This window comes from Ambystoma mexicanum, chromosome 7q (assembly GCF_040938575.1).
Source record: "Ambystoma mexicanum isolate Mex_15411 chromosome 7q, UKY_AmexF1_1, whole genome shotgun sequence".
Taxonomy (NCBI): domain Eukaryota; kingdom Metazoa; phylum Chordata; class Amphibia; order Caudata; family Ambystomatidae; genus Ambystoma; species Ambystoma mexicanum.
This window is the reverse complement of record NC_090941.1, coordinates 879,361,831-879,379,518: the sequence shown is the minus strand read 5'-3', so window position 1 is coordinate 879,379,518 and position 17,688 is coordinate 879,361,831.

Here is a 17,688-nt window from a genome sequence, read left to right as displayed (position 1 = left end):
CCCAGTGACATTGAGAATGTGCAAGTGCATGGGAAAGGGAGAGGGGGAAAGTGCAAGGGAAAAGGGAGAAGGGGGGAGGAGAAGTGCAAAACATAGGAAGTGAATAAAAATCAGGAGTAGGGGCTTATTCTCAGGGATTGTCATTGCCCTTTATTAGAGAGGTTTGCATACACTGAAGCTAATGAACATTTATGCTTTGATTGTCTCACGCATAGATTTATCACAGGTCATAAACTGTAGTCAGTTGTTTATTTATCAACTAAATTCTTGTGTGATATAACCAGATGACATGATATGTTTTGGATAAATGATCTGCACATTCTTATATTTTTATTATACTTGATATAATGGTATGGTTGTCTTATCAAAATAAAATATTGACAAGTAGTGCGTACACCTTTCTGAGCTTGAGGCTGTAAACCATCGGCAGCACCGATGATGAAAGGAGTACCTGTATGCTGCCCATGATTCACCAGAACGGAGCCAACAAAGCTGATACCAAAAGCACAACATCGCTATGTCACCACATGCCCCAAAATCTACTACAAAGTGAAGGCTACCCTATGCAGAGAAATGCATGGTAAGCAAGATAAACAGACACAGAACCATGCCAAAAAGAGTGGAATATGTGTCCTCACTCACATCTAGCGTGAACTGAACAGAGCTGATGTGCCGGGCATTTATGAAACTATCAATGAAAGCACTGATTACATGAGATGCCCGAGGAAGAAATACAGGTTCCAAAGTATTTTGTTCAGGATTTTATCTCTTTCAATCTACCTACAATTTGAAATGAGCTCAAAAATGTAAATTCCAGTATATTCTGACCTTGATTCTGGCAACGGCATGGTACAGTTTAGAAGGTGATCAGCAGGGTGATATCTCCACCAAGCCTAATGACATGCTCTGCACATTGGCTAAACTGGTAGTTTGAGATCAGAGAATTAACCTCGGTTCAGAGGCAATGCAGGAGATTGACCTATGATCTGCGGATCCCAGCCCTGTGAATCTCTTGCAGGATCCAAATGTGCTCAGTATACACTGCTCAAAATGCCATCAAACACTACTTAAATCAGTGGCACTTTATGTGACAGCCCCGATAGTGGGTGCAAATGTGATTCTTTTGTTGTAAACTTATTGATGAAAAGTGACACAGTATATATTGTTCAACCAGCAGACTGAGCCTCACATAACCATGCTGATTTGTTTTAAAATGCATTCGATGTATGATTATCTAATTCAGTCTTTCTAGTGGCATGAGCTGTCATGTGTGTACACATTAAAACATGTGTACACCTTTTATTTTGCATTCTTTTTTTCGTAGTTCACTGATTATTATTGAAAGCTTTCATAAATACATTAGCAAATAAAATAAGTAATGCATTTGATTAAAGCAGAAAGTCTTTCTTTCTTTTTTTAATACATCGATCAAATACAAAATATTCAGTTCATTGTCAACAGTACACTCTCCCGTTGTGTTATTGTTCCTGTGTCTTACTCACCTTCAGGTATTCTAGTGGCTAACAACATACTTAACATTTTAACCAGCTGCTGTCATATCATCCCCAAGAATCATGACTATATATTTTAACAATTTGCAAGATTGTAGACCAGAGGTTTGTTACCTAAAGGCAACACAACCACATTTAAACCATATCCGCCCTGTGACTGAACACTCTCCACCATAAAGAGGATATTGCAGGGTAAATGTATCTAGTTCTCACAGCAGCGAGGTATCATCTGTGTGAGATATTCTGTATCTCATCTTTCTTCTGGGGGCAAATCGAAGGCATTGTTGCTCTGATTTAGATTTTCTTCCACTTGCGACCTTCCAGTTCCTTCTCCCATTCTTCTTTCCAGGAGACCCTATAGACGCATGTCTCTACCTCCCGCTCCATCCTCAGCATCCAATATAAGCTTGAGATCCGCCTTTTCTGAATTATCATATCTTGCATTAACCTTTCAGAAGTGGTATCTATACAACTTCCACCTTTCTTAATTCTGGGATTTGAGAGCCAGTGCCACACTGAAACTATCATAATCTCTTATTTTATCCTATGTCAAATTCGATTTTTCTTGCTTAAAATTATTTGATTTATTCTGGATATATATATTTCAAACACGTAAGCTTATTTACTTGTTCAGTTCTTGTATCACTCTTCTGTTATTCCTGATAGGTTTTCTATGATTAAAGTCCTGGCGAAAGCCATAGGATAATTCATCTGTAAGTGAAGCATCAGGTAAGGCGAGCAGTAATCATTAATGCTGCCATATCTGGATGTGCAAGTAACATAACAGGCCATTCCTTTTTGTAAAACCTTGGGCCTCATTAGGACCCTGGCGTTAAGGGGTTAACGGCGCCGTAAAAGGTGTCGGTGCCGTTAAACCCTTAACACCTTACTACGAAGTCCCTTTGCGGGACCCGACCTTAACGGCTGGTCTAGACCAGCCGTTAAATTAGGGGCCCGCAAAGGGACTCTCGAGGTAAGTACGGTACCGCAATTTGCGGTACCGTACTTACCACGTTCTCCATTTTCATTATGCCCTATGGGGCAAAAATGGGAATGGGGAAGGGCCATGGTGGCATGGGGAATTACCGCCCCGCCAACCTCGGAATGAGGTGGTAATTCCCCATTCCGCCATAGCGGACTCCGGCATCGACCATGGTGCTAATAGCACCATGGTTTTCCGCCACAGTCCTAATGAGGGCCCTTATGTGTGTTTCTTTCAGGGAAAGGTGCATCTGAATCTGTTCTATTTGTATCCTGGTTTCTGTGCAGTTTTCTCCATTCCATCCTGCAATATCTCCATGAGGTCCCAAAGCCTTTTCTCGCTTTTCTCTGCCAACACTAGTATTCCTTTTCCCTTGTAGAAAACCATTACCAAAATCTAAAATTGAACATTCAGCCTAATTTTGTTAGACATCTAAATCGCATGTAATGACCCACAAACGTTATCACGTACGTGCCCTGGGGTACCCTGCATGAAATGTCATGTTCCCAAGGTGAACTGGACTGCGAGCGTGGTGTCTCAGGGATACACTATTTCAAACAATTTCTTTAACTACAAGGGTTTAGACAGTGGTAAAACAATCTGGACAGCAGAGTTCTGTAAAAATAGCATATTGAATTATTATATTTACATCATAATATCACCATATCTATGTAATAAAATACAAATAATTGGAAAGCTTATATACACATTTGTTCTGCATAAAGAGCAAGGGGCTGGGCAAAGGCATGCATAGAAGTATAAAGTGTAAAGTGCAATTCAATTGAATGAACAATAAAGGTCCATTGTAAACCACCAACTCTAATTACAATCCTCGTGTTTTTACAGATGCCGAAAAAAGTTAAAAATTCACACAATACGTAACCATAAAAATGCATAACTGTTCATCATTTAGTCTCCAATCACTTGTCTCACAGTCCATAAAATACAGTCTTTTTTCGACTAAAGGTTGTTCACAAATACATTTCTCTTTCCTAATTTTTATAAAGAACTTCCATTATCTTAGTTTCGACTATGTAGCATCCAGGGCTGCAATGGCGCTGATGTCTGTCTTCTTCAGGACTGGACTGTCATTGCCCAACAAGAAATAAAAAACTCTTCAAAGGCCACCTTCATATGTAGTCTTTACCATAAACGAAAAAACATACATAAAACACATTAAAATATTCTGCAGAACCCAACCGTCCATAGATTCGCGAAACCCGTCAATAGCTCCTATGAAGGAAATTAAAGAGCACATAACATACTGTTAGCTCATCTCTGGGCAGCCCAATCGGGTCAACATCCACCTTCTTATTTTGGCGGTCCGTGCAGCTCATAAATTCTGCAAACAAAGCCAAAAACACAAGGACATAATCACATTTTTCTCTACTAGTGTTGGCATCTGGTGTCAGGTAAAATTGTCAAGTAGCAGCACATCGAACAACATACCTCTTGTATTTTGTAATCAGCCATTTCCAATTGCCCAGGCATGTTTCCAAACAACACTCCCATCGCGAATCGCAGGGGTACCTCAAAAACCTATTTCTGCAATAAAGAGGAAAAAATTATATTTACTTAACCTGTTGAATATGCCACAGAAGTCTGAGTTGCCTCTGTGGCTCAACCTCATAGATACTAGTCTAAAACAACATAGGGTATGGCAAACAGGCACACATCCGAAAAAAATTTCTAATGTAGATAGGTTAGTCAAACTCAACTTCATGGTAACAGAGACAGACCGGTAACGATTTAATACAATGATTAAATAGTGTAGAATACCATGAATACCTCTGTATTCAATATAAAGAGCTGTGTTTACTTAGCGAGTCCAATTTTCTCATCAAAAAAGGGTTCTCCCGAAATCTAGACCGCACAGCATGTTACATGATTTCAGCTGGAGCATGTCCAGCTGAACGTTCACATTAGCGTCCTTTTCTAAGGAAAAAGTGGCATCATAGGTGAGGGCATCGCCTCATTTGTCCATCTTACATAAAGGGTTAATCTAGATCCACACTATGTGGTGAATTTCCTAACCTTAAGGGAACCATATAATCAAGTCCTCCATGCAGCACGTTCTTCATTTTAGAATACTGGGTTCTGGCGGGAGTCCTTCCTCTGTCTCCATGTATAGAGACAAAGCAGCATTGAGCTAAACGATGGACTAGATTCCTCTTCCGCCTAAGTCCATTACAAATGCCCAAACTGGACTGTAACAGACACTGTTGAATTAAACGAGGGACTGCCTCATTCCCAGTTCAGCAATCCATAAATCGATCGATGTCGTCATGGATACATGGCAAGAAAAAATGCAAGTGACCTTAACTCACTCTGCTGTGTGTATGTGAAAAATCTAATAACAATCTAAAATCAATCTGTGTAGAAACACTTTAATTCATTCAATTGACATTGTACCCACTGGTTCTCAGTTGAAGCATGTGTCCCCCAGGGCTCTGTGCTCACACCACTACTCTTTTCATTATATATTTATGGACTTAAAGACTGTTTAAACACCTGCAGTGCGAATGCTCCTCATTTTGGCATGTAACATATCCCTGTTTTACAGAATGCTGATGATACTGCTTTGTTTTGTCAGGACGCCATGCTCACTGCAAAAGCTCATTGACGCCTACACAAAAAAACATATAAAGGACTTACACTTGCTGCTAAATGTCTCCAATTCAGGAGTTTTATTTTGCAATCCAGGAGACAAGTTAAATAAGGGAAGGTCACAATCATTCTGGCTAGACGGCAAAAGGCTACAAATGATTGAGTCTTATGAATACTTGGGGGTTTCATTGTCCTCTAGCCTTAAGGGTAACGCCCACATCGAACAACAGGCCCTTTGGATGTCACAGGTTATTGGGGGTATACAGAGGTTTACCAAGCTTTGCAAAGCGTAACATGCACCAATGATGCTCAGATTGTAGAAGCCCAAAACAAAAGCAGTCGGATCATAAGGAGCAAGCATTTGGGGCTTTGGTATATCTCACTGCTAATCATTTTGGATCAAAGTTGCCTGATTTGTAATGCAGCAAAGGAAGACCTGCTACATTCACTCTTCATTTTGCCCGGTTTATGTGAAACCCTGTCAGTATTTCTTAATCCCAATATGTTAATCTTTGAACTTCAGGCAGTGCAAACCAGCCCTTCTTTTTTTTTAATTAAAAGCAGAGACACTTGTTTAGAGTGTGAACATTGTTATTATTTTTAAGAGTTTGCCTGAGAATTAGAGATACCCTGAAAAAATTAATTGTTTGTTAAATCTTGTGCTTATTTGATTCTAATGAATTAGTTGGAAATGTCTTTGTATTTATTGCTATGTTGCAATGATTTGTTTCTGCTTTTTAGGCAATGCTTTCGGTGGTTCTTGTTTAGGGGGATTGCATGGTAATTTTATTGTATTTGGCCCACTTTGCTTGGCCAATGCTTATTCGCAGCCGGAGAATGGCAGTCAGCCAATGAGGTGGCTGGAACAGCAGGTGAGAATACAGAATGCCCGCACGCTGTTCCAGTCACTCAAGGTGCTTCCCCGGTTAGCGCTTTTTTTCCATTTTCGTTTTTTTCCCTGACGTTAGAAAACTCCAATTCCCCTTACCTCCACCCCAACTTACCTGTTGGACCAGATCATTGTGCTCCGGTCCCCGATGCTCCTCCCATCTGGCCACCAATAAAATAGAAAAGGGACTATGTCCCTTTTCATATGACTGGGACATTTTTGAACATATTTTCCATGTTGACATTTTCTTCCTCCGAAGGGAGATGGGATCGCGCTGAGGAAATTCCATGGTGCGAATAGCTTTCACGCACCGGCTAGGAGGCGGATATTGGCTTTAAAGGCCCGCAGCTTAAAGCTGAGGTCCTTGCTTCGCCCGTGCCTACCAAAGCTCGGACTGGTGGGCTGTTTAAGCCCATGTCCGTCCCACAGCCGGGACATGAAAGCTATGTACCCCGTTACTCTCTTTGGCCCTCTTGGCTTGGACAATGCTTAATCTTAGCTTGTTAACTCTCTGTCCCCTTTATCATCTTATGTACTCCCTTTTCCTTTCACAACCTCCTCTGATGTTGCATTGTTTCCTGCTTCCTTCTTCTCCAGAAGCAACCTCCCCCTGCCTTTGATGTTCTCCACTTTCTTCTCTACCCTGTGATCTGTAACTTCCTTTGTCCGTTCTAAAATACTAATCTGTCCCTGGCACATCTTTATAGCTTCTCCCTGCTCTTTGTATCTCTTTTTTTCTCTTTTCTCTCCCTCCAACCATAGCAACCTGATCCTCACAGTCTCGCCTTTCTCCTTCTACATTGTTCCCTTCTGCAGCAACCACCTTTCCTATGAAATTGCTTATTCCACCTTCTTCTACTGGATCAGCTCTTAAAAAGCACATTTGTACTCTAACTTCTCCTTGCCCTGTCTTAAGCAACAAGGCCCTCTATTTACTGCCCAGACAAGGCTTCTGCGGCCTGATTTGCCTGGATGGCCAGTTGTTAGCTGACAACATACGATTGGGCAAGTGCCTTTGCATTTCAGCACTCCAGGGGAGTAGGGGTGGCTTTAAACAGCCAGCTGCAATTCTAGAATCATGTGGTGGGACTACAGCTGGTGTTAAGTGAGAAATCGCTCTCCATCTCTGCTCAGTTTGATGCCTTTTATACAGGCAAATAATGTTAAACGAGAGGGGCGGAGCTTGCTTCTTTTCTTTTCCCTCAGGGGATCGGAAAATGATAAGAGGTGCTGATCCCACACAGGCCTGGGAGGCAGTGGTAGGAACAGACAAGGAGGAAAGTGCATCCTAAGAGAGGGGAAATGGGAGTTCGGTGGAGGGTGACCGGGATGATGTCAGTGGGCATCGCGACGGGCGTGAATGGAGATGGCAGATGCCAATTCTCAGCTTGCTCCGAATGCAGACTTTCACTGCCAGGTAAAACCCGGGTCTGAGCAACCTGATTGGCTGCTACAACTACTAATTGAGGGTGCTAATTGAAATGAAACCACTGGTGAGGAAGGTGAAATAACAAGTAGATGTCATGTATATCAACTATATTCAGGCTATAATCAGTGTTAGATATATGAAACTATGTGTACACGCATTTCTCAGACTGTTCTCCAAGATATCACTTGCTTTGGTTGTGAAAGTGATTTGGACTTGAGTTCACAGGGACATGAACTGTATAATCGAGCAGTCTGATAAAGAATGGAGAAGTAAACAAAACAAAAGCAGGCAGTTTCATTTTATGCAGTTTTAGGCGATTCAGCAATCATACTAATTGCTTTCACGTTATGCCTTTTCATTACCCTTTTTTCAAATGCGTTTGATGCATTACCTAGTTTGCTTCAGCCCTCAGTCATAAGGCTTCAATAATAAATTCGTTTCAATGAGTAAACGCCTTTAATTGTCGACAATGGAACTGCATTTAAGTTGTTTCCTTTTTCACTGCTTTGCATTAATTTAAAATACCGTACTGTGTTTTCCAGCTTATTCTACAGTATTTACATTAGAAAACAGTGATTGCAATGGATGGCTAAGATTTCCCACAGTGGTAAAAATGTACTTTACTCACAAAGATGTATAAAGCTGTGTGTTACAGAACATATTCATGAAATAGGACAAATAAGTGTTGTTTTTGTACTTTAGAAAGTCACTGTGGTGGGAGTCGGGGAGGCACCATGCCCAGCTGTCTCCCCACCCTCCCTGCCCAAACACACCAAAGAGTTTATGCACCCACAAAAACTGGACACAAATAATTGGACTCGTAGGCAAGAAAGACACTACAACCTTAGCTTGGGTTTAAAATAAGCCACAATAAGCCAATTATTATTAAATGTAAGAGGGTCATTACTGAGGGGAAATCCCCGCACCCCCCAGAAAAGTGCACCTGCTTCCACCTTCCGCTTTCTGCCAAGATGGCGGTCCCCTTAAAGTGCACACAAGCTTCTGGGGGTCGTCATCCTTCCCACTGGGCCTACCTGAGGTTCTGTTTGTTGATTAATTTGTTCGGCTTGCTCACAAGGTCCTCTACGTGTCTCAACGAGAACACCTTGCAGGTGGCACAGTAAGAGTTGGCAGAGGCTGGATACTAGTTTGTTTGTCCTCTGAGCTCTGAGGCTCCTCCTCTTGCATACCCTGGTGGCCAGTTAGCTCAGAGCGTTCCGTCTCGGGAGAAGTTGGTGTCAGCGGGCACCACATATGGTTCCTTCCCACTCCTCTCTGGTTAAGACAAGTGAGTGAGCACATGCCTGAGAACTTGCTCGCACTTGCACGATCTAAATGATACAAGTCCTAGTAAGATTGTTTGTCTTGTCCTCCCTCTGTCTTCCCTCCCTTGTCACGTCTAGAAACACTTGTGTACAGGAGCGTTCTAAATGACAGATAGTATATCATATCATCTAAGGAAGGCGGGTGGGAAAAGAACCTTCCTTTGCCACGCACTGCTGCCAAGCAGACCTCAACGGTGTGCAGCATCTCTATTTAGAGCAAGCTGCCACTGACCAATGATGTCACGCACCAGGCCATCTTCTGCGTTCTGCAGCATTTTTGAGGGGAGGTCCTGGAGCTCAGCCATCTGCTGCTCTTTCGCTTTACAAAATCCTCCCAGCCAAGATTCCTACAGCAAGGTGGCATTGTGCACAATATCCACCTCGTATAACTCCACCGTAAGAGCCTTCACCTTGGTCACTTATGGTCACTTATTGGCCAAAAGTTGGGGATGCGCCTCTTCACTCATATGGCAAGGGCACAACATGCCTTTTTATTCCAACTTGTGGTGGCATCGCAGGGACGCCAATAGGCATTAACTGGGATGCACTACGATATAGTAAGGGGCTTAGTGCAGCTAAGACCGTTGTTTTGGCTTTGCTTATGCACTCACCATAAGGGAAACCTTTATTTTGATGCCCCGGCAATTGCTTTGGCCATGGAGAAAGCAGACACGGTACCTTGGCTTCCTACAACAAAAGCACTCTTCTCCTCTTACTCACATACAACATATTATCAATTCAAAGATGAACCGGCCCCTTGCTTTATTAGTTCTGCAGATGTTAGTAGTAGTACTTGTAAAAGATAAATGTTCGACAAGCCTTTTATGCATAAAGCCAAGCAACAAACATGATGAAGCATCCGCGTGAAATGATGAAGTATTCCACCATGACGATGATGATGATGTTATGTATGGCTCTATAGAACACGCTGCAATATGCCCTATCAGTCTGAGCTTCTTTGAAATTGACAATAAATGTGAACTAAAAAAGTATTTGACACAGATAGAAAACAAGGGCACAATCTCTGTTTGGCCAGCTGCCTCTTTCTGTGGTGTCTGGGCATGAAGCGCTGCCTTTGTGCAATCTCTGTGTTGTGGAGAAGATGATACAATGGTTGTTCCTCTGCCCTCATCCAGAGTGGCCACTGGAGCAAGCTTGTTTGATTGATTGAATGTTTATTTATTATGTGCTTACACACCTGTGTTTCAAAGCGCAACCATGCATGAGAGGGAAAGACATAGGGAGGACATGATAAACAATCTTACTAGGCAAGGTACACTCAGATCATGCAGGTGAACAGAGCAGGAAGGTCACGGGGGGTGGGTAAAATGGACCAAGTGCGCCCAGTCCCGTCAGAACATGGGTTAAGTGTAGAGAGGTACCACTCTCATGGATTGTAACCAAAGTGCGGTAGTGCTGCAGCAAGTGCAAGGCCCGGGGGCAGGTGTAGGAGACTGGGGAGGAAGGATTGGGACCTGTGCACCTCTGAAGTTGCCCCAGGCAGCCAGTCAGCGAGACTGAGCAGAAGTATAGGACAGAGAGCGAGAAAGCAGAAAGAGTTGGTTAGCAGGGGAGAGGGAGAGAGAAGGTGGAGGTGAAGAGGAAAGTCTTGAGGAGTTTCAAGAACTTAAGGAGATCTGGCTGAAGACGCAGAGAGGCAGGGAGGCTTTTCCAGAAGGAGGCACCTGCAGTGGATAAAGATCTCACCTAAGTCTCTGCTTGGGGAAGCGGCTCACCCGCGGTTCACGCCTGACTGCCATCTTTGCACTCCGGCCTATCTCTTCTGAAATCAATGGGCCTCTGCCAGCGGTCTTTGCCATAGCAGCATTTGTGCCCATGGTTTTAGCAAACATAGTGAATTTTACATCAGGGAGTCAGCATGTTTTGTTTCTTTATGGTGATTTGCGATGTTTGTGTATTGGTGCTAACAGTGGTGCATTATGAGTTCAAAAGGCTTTCAATACAGGGTGCTGGGTCCTGTCTGCTTGATGCCACTGTAAGATCTGCGAATATTGAGTGCTTATGAAAGATATGCAACTACATAGTGCTTATTAATTAATTAATGAAAGATCTGCGGCTATTGAGTGCGCATGCACTAATGCATAGAACTAGATATGAGCGGGAAACAGAGGTGCTGCTGATTTGATTTCGGATCAGCATTTTCGTGGAGCCTTTGGGGCAGCATCACAGAACGTTTGCAGCCAGTGCTCCACGGGGCATCAGCTGCAAAGACACCATTAGAGCCTGTGTTCGCAACATTGGCAGTGTCAGCTGTTTGAAGAGCGCATGCTCAGAGTGCTGCTCAAGCTGCATATATTGCAAAATAATATTCACCGGAATTGGGAGTCTGCTAAGTAACGTTGCGATAAATACTACTTCACAGACAAACTTGCAGCCAGATCTTGTGGTACACTTATGTAAGAGCGCGATACAAATAAAATATCAGTCTGCCAGCCATAAACACTGTGTGGTACAGCCCATTCAAACCTGCCTTATTTGAAAATCAAAAACCCTGAGATTTCTGTGGCCTCCGGTGTGCGCATACCTCACTGCACATAGACATTCTATAAACTCTTCCCGGGCAACACCCTAGGGGTTAAACAAGCACTGACAATGCCAACAGTTTAAGCTTTTCTGTGGGCATGGAGAAGACACTTGCCAGGCCCTGCGGTAGTGGTATTAACTGATCATCGATGGTAGAAGCTCAATAATGGTGTGAGTAACTGGTCATCTAATAGCAGTGGCAGGCAAAAGCTGTTACTGTAAAACCAAGCCAACATTCTTCGATTTGCCCATGCTTGTTTTTAACACTTCAGTTAAGGACACACATAATGCTGATAAATCGAGTGGCTGAAGACAGACCTGGTTAACACATTGTTATTACACCAGCAACACGTTAACAGCTCCAATTAAGTAATTAACTCTCAGAAGATTGCAGTGAAGAAAAAAATTGGAAGGCACTTTGAGTGCACAGTTTGATGGTAAAGCTTGATTAAAGCGAGCTGAAAGAGTTCCCATGAGGAGGTGCTTTGGATCGGAGTGGCAGGAACTGGGTGGACATGTCCATATGGTTTAGCATGGAAATGGGTACTCAATGGTGGGCAAATAACCAAACAACACCTTTATGCTTTGTGTCCATGCTCATATGTCGTTTCCCCCTATCTGTACTGTAAGGCAATTGTTTCGGCTGATAGGTGTCTGTGCCATTTGATAGGCCAAATTTAAAAGGGGGCACACACACACACACACTCTCTCTCTCTCTCTCATTCCAAATTAACACTTATTATTAGGAATCTGAACAAATAACGCAGCAATTGCAATATATTTTGATCATCTCTAATGTATTTCCTTCTGGCTACATTTTAACTTTCCTGTTTAGTTTATAATCAAAAACAACTACCCATATGTGTTATTTATTATTAATTTTCATCTATTCAGGGCAAAAGCAGGACTTAGTTTTCACAGAAAATCGGTCAAAAAGGCCCAGTGAGATACAATTATTTGCCCAGGATCGCACACTTTAGCTAAGTGGTGACCTGCAAATTGAGACCAGTCTGCAACTTAAACACTTAACCGCACATCTACTCAGCTGTAGTTGGTAGGGATATGTGTTGAAGTTTGGCTTTTAAGAATATTCTAGGACAACTATTACTTCAAAAGTGGAGAAATACTAATAAAACAGCTTGACAAATATATAAATACTTATAAAAATATGCTAAGTATTATCATTATAGCCCCCTGACTCCTTTGGATGGAAGGATGCAAATGTACTCCTTACTCCTAAATCCTTTGGATTTACGTTTTGCAAATGTACTCTTACCACTCAAAGCCTCATGACAAAGGACACTGAAAGGTGTGCCTGCTTATTTGTTAACTCAGTCACCACGGTTATTTATATGTAGTTAAACAACATCATGTTGTGTGAAGAAAATGTTACATTCTGCATCAATGCAACCCTTCATTCGTGTGTGTCACAATAACAACACATAATGGAAACGAGAGACAGTACTAATGGTTTTGACTTGAAATAAGGCACATGCTTGGGTATTTATTTGGAGCTTTATTTGGTCTTCCCGATGCACATTAATTTTAATGCACCTATAGCTAATGCACCTCTCGGTTCTCATCATTGACCAATGTGAAGGTAGATTTGGCCTTATGAGGCAGGTATTATTTTTGGAGAAGGATGTGTTACAGGTGTGGCAGGGTATTAGAAATATCTTTCGCTAGTGAAGGTGTTTATGGGGGAGACAATGGCCTTTTTTTGGAGTTTATCGTAGGATTCGTAATTTAATCTTTCTATATTATTGTAGAGGTATTTGCCCTGGCATGTGAGCCTGTGGGTGTTTCCCAATGAAAAACGCTTTTGTAAATCAGGCCAAATAAATGAAAACTTTAAGATGATCTCTAAACTGCTTGTGTTTATACTTTGTCCAAACCAAGATCACACTCTTTTACATTGAGAAGCACATCAACTCCAAATAGGTGATTATAAATGACATCTGCTGGGAAACCCTGCGGGAGAGTATGCCGGTAGTGGCTTACACCCCTGGGTGCTGTGATCAGCTATAAGAGCACGACACATTGGAATAAAGAGCAGGTCGGCCCCAGAAACAGCTCCACGATGCTGATACAGAGCCATCGATGATGTGTTGGTAATGTAGTGGAGAAAAACAAAACATCACTCAGCAAACAGGAGAACAATCTGGGGGATTCAGTGAAGCAGCCTGGTGGTGGAAATCAGGCAGTGGAAAAAGACACCATACAAACAGGTTGACAAGTTAAAAAGTCTTCTCGATGACTGAGAGGACATCATGAACCTAAAAAGATAGAGAATAACGATGGCAGCACATTTTACAGAAATAATTCATATAGCTTTGCCATGAACACATCTTGGGGACATCTTGCATCAGGCAAGACCATTTGCGGTTTAAAAAAAAATCTCTGGGTACCCAAGAGCCTCATTTGAAGGCAGCTAGTGGCATTTTTAGTGATTCCATGCTGGCATCATGGTTATTACCAGAAAGACTAGCACCATCTAAGTCAGAGCAGGATTCTGGCAGTGGGCAATATATCAGACTTTGGGACTTCCATGCGGCCCCTTGTGCTCGGCCCTACTAACTCCTGATGTGTTCATAACCTAGTGCTCTGTGCGATTTCCTATCCTACATTGGCACTCATGCACTCTATTAAGCAGATTTTTAAACTGCAATGGATATTATTAAAGACTATTTTGCAACCTGCAATTTAACTAGTGACTTGGGATGATAGAACACTATCTTATGGAGTGGGTGGAGTATGATATGATATGATATGATAGTTTATTTGTATTGCGCTCATACACAGGTGTTTTAGAGCGCGACCAGGCAAAGGGAAGGGGAGCAGGGGAGAAAAACAAAAACAAACGATCTTACTAGGCCCAGTGACATTGAGAACGTGCAAGTGCATCGGAAAGGGAGAGGGGGAAAGTGCAAGGGAAAAGGGAGAAGGGGGGAGGAGAAGTGCAAAGTATAGGAGAAACAAGAAAAATAATAAGTTAGTGGATAAATAAGTGAATAAATACAGGAGTAGCGGCTTATTCTCAGGGATTGTCATTGCCCTTTATTAGAGAGGTTTGCATTCACCGAAGATAATGAACATTTATGCTTTTATTGTCTCAGCGCATATATTTATCCAGGACATAAAATGTACTCAGTTGTTTATTTATCAACTAAATTCTTGTGTGATATAACCAGATGACATGATATGTTTTAGATAAATGATCTGTACATTCTTACATTTTTATTATATTGTTAATACTTGATATAATGGTATGGTTATCTTATCGAAATAAAATATTGACAAGTATTGTGCACACCTTTCTGAGCTTGAGGCCGTAAACCATCGGCAGCACCGATGATGAAAGAAGTACCTGTGTGCTGCCCATGATCCACCAGAAATGAGGCAAAGTTACTGATACCACCGGCACAACATCACTATGCCATCACATGCCCCAAAATTCACTAGAAAATGAAGGCTACCCTATGCAGGTGTGGGCAAGCACGAGTAGGGCTCAGAAAACACACAGCTGAGAGACACAATGGAAGACATGCATGGTAAGCAAGAGAAACAGACGCAGAACCATGCCAAAAAGAGACAAAGGACGACCACAAACTTGTAGTAGGAATATGTGTCCTCAATCACATCTAGCGTGACCTGAACACAGCTGATGTGCCGGGCATGTATGAAACTATCAATGAAAGCACTGATTAATTAAGATGCCCGAGGAAGAAATACAGGTTCCAAAGTGTTTTCTTCAGGATTTTATCTCTTTCAATCTACCTACAATTTGAAATGAGCTCAAAGATGCAAAGTCCAGTATATTCTGACCTTGATTCTGGCGACGGCATGGTACAGTTTAGAAGGTGATCAGCAGGCTGACATCTCCAGCAAGCCTAATGACATGCTCTGCACATTGGCTAAACTGTTAGTTTAAGATCAGAGAGTTAACTTCAGTTCAGAGGCAATGCAGGAGATTGACCTGTGATCTGCGGATCCCAGCCCTTTGAATCTCTTGCAGGATCCAAATGTGCTCAGTATACACTGCTCAAAACGCCATCATACATTGCTTAAATCAGTGGCACTCTATGTGACAGCCCAGATAGAGGGTGCAAATGTTATTCCCTTTGTTGTAAACCTATTGATGAAAAGTGGCACAGGCTATATTGTTCAACCAGCAAACTGAGCCACACAAAACCATGCTGGTGTGTTTTAAAATGCATTCGGTGTATGATTATCTAATTCAGTCTTTCTAGTGGCCTTAGCTGTCATGTGTGTACACATTAAAACATGTGTACACCATTTGTTTTGCTTTCTTTTTTTCGTAGTTCCCTGATTTTTATTGAAAGCTTTCATAAATACATTAGCAAACACAAAAAGTAATGCATTTGATTAAACCAGAAAGTATTGCTTTCTTTTTTTAATAAATCGATCAAATACAAAATATTCAGTTCATTGTCAACAGTACACTCTCCTTTTGTGTTATTGGTCCTGTGTCTTACTCACCTTCAGGTATTCTAGTGGCTACCAACACACTTAACATTTTAACTAGCTGCTTTCATATCATCCCCAAGAATCATGACTATATATTTTAACAATTTGCAAGATTGCAGACCAGAGGTTTCTGACCTAAAGGCAACACAACCACATTTAAACCATATCCGCCCTGTGACTGAACACTCTCCACCACAAAGAGGATATTGCAGGGTAAATGTATCTATTTCTCACTGCAGTGAGGTATCATCTGTGTGAGATATTTTATATCTCTTCTTTCTTCAGGGTGCAAATCAAAGGCATTGTTGCTCTGATTCATATTTTCTTCCACTTGTGACCTTCCAGTTCCATGTCCTATTCTTCTTTCCAGGAGACCCTATAGACACATTTCTCTACCTCCCGCTCCATCCTCAGCATCCAATATAAGCTTGAGATCCGCCATGTGGGGATTATCATATCTTGCATTAACCTTTCAGAAGCGCTATCTTTACAACTTCCACCTTTCTTAATTCTGGGATTTGAGAGCCAGTGCCCACACTGCAACTATCATAATCTTATTCAATTGTATTTATTTGCATTTGTATCGCGCAACTTGCAGCCCAGGGGCATCGAGACGCTGTTACAAGAATATGTAAGGTTTGACATACAGGTTCAAGCGTCCTTAGGTTTCTTAGTTACAGATTACATGACATACAGAGTGAAAAAACGTGACGGGCAAAGAAAGAGTAACAGTATGGTAGTTATACCTTAGAAGGGTGGTACTAGGTTTTTATCTTTCAGTTAAAGAGCTTAGTTTTCATGGCTTTGCAGAAAGCTTGGTGGGATTCGATCTGTCTTAGGTGGGAGGGGAGTGCGTTCCACTGAGTGGCGGCCAATATAGGAAAGCTGGAGCCGCCAGCTCGAGCTTTACGGATTTTAGGAGTGAGAATAGTGTTGGACTAGCCTTCTCTGAGAGGCCTCGAGGCAGTATGTCTCGTGATTCTCTGGGATAGGTATGGGGGTGTGAGCTCATGGAGGCATTTGTGGGTGATGGCAAGGGTTTTAAAGACAATTCTTTCTTTGACTGGGAGCACTTTCGTTGAGCACTTTGGTGTAGTACGCAGATGATGAGGCAATGGCATTGACCTGTCTGTCCATATTCAAGTCGGCATCCAGGTAGACTCCTAGGGTCTTGACATTGCTAGAGACTTTGATAGGAATGTTATCAATGGAGAAGGAAGAGTACTGCTTATCGAGGTTGCCCAAGGCGGTGGGTGACCCTATGAGCAGGAGCTCAGTTTTTTCACTATTGAGGCAGAGGCAGTTGTCTGCCATCCAGGATTGGATGGTGGAGTAAGTGGTGGTGAGTGTGTTTAGATCTGCATCATAGTCCCCTGTGAGTGGGATAAGCACCTGCATGTCATCCGCATAGTTAGTATATGAGATGTGCATGCCATCAATGATGCTGAACAAGGGTCTTGTAAAAAGGTTGTAGAGGGTAGGTGCAATGCACAATCACTGAGGAACGCCACATTTGATATGGCTAGGGGTGGCACAGGCAGAGTCAGAGAATACTTTCATGACTCTCTGCTGCAGAAAGGAGGTGATCCAATCACATGCCTTTGGGGAAAAGTTGGACTCAGTGGCTAAATGGCGACACAGAGTGTTGTGATCGACCAGATCAAAGGCTGCTGACAGGTCTAGGAGCAGAAGGAGCACAGGTTTGCCTGTGTCTCTGATATCATCCATTTGGTTCTTTAGGTCTAAGAGGGCCGTCTCAGTGCCATGACGTGGGAGGAAGCCAGATTGCCGCAGGCCAAGAAGACAATTTTCTTCCAAAAATTCTTGGACTTGCAGTAGGCTGCTTTGTCGAGAATTTTTAGTAAAAAGGGGTCGGTGGTAATGGGCCTATAGTTCCCTGGAACCGTTGGGTC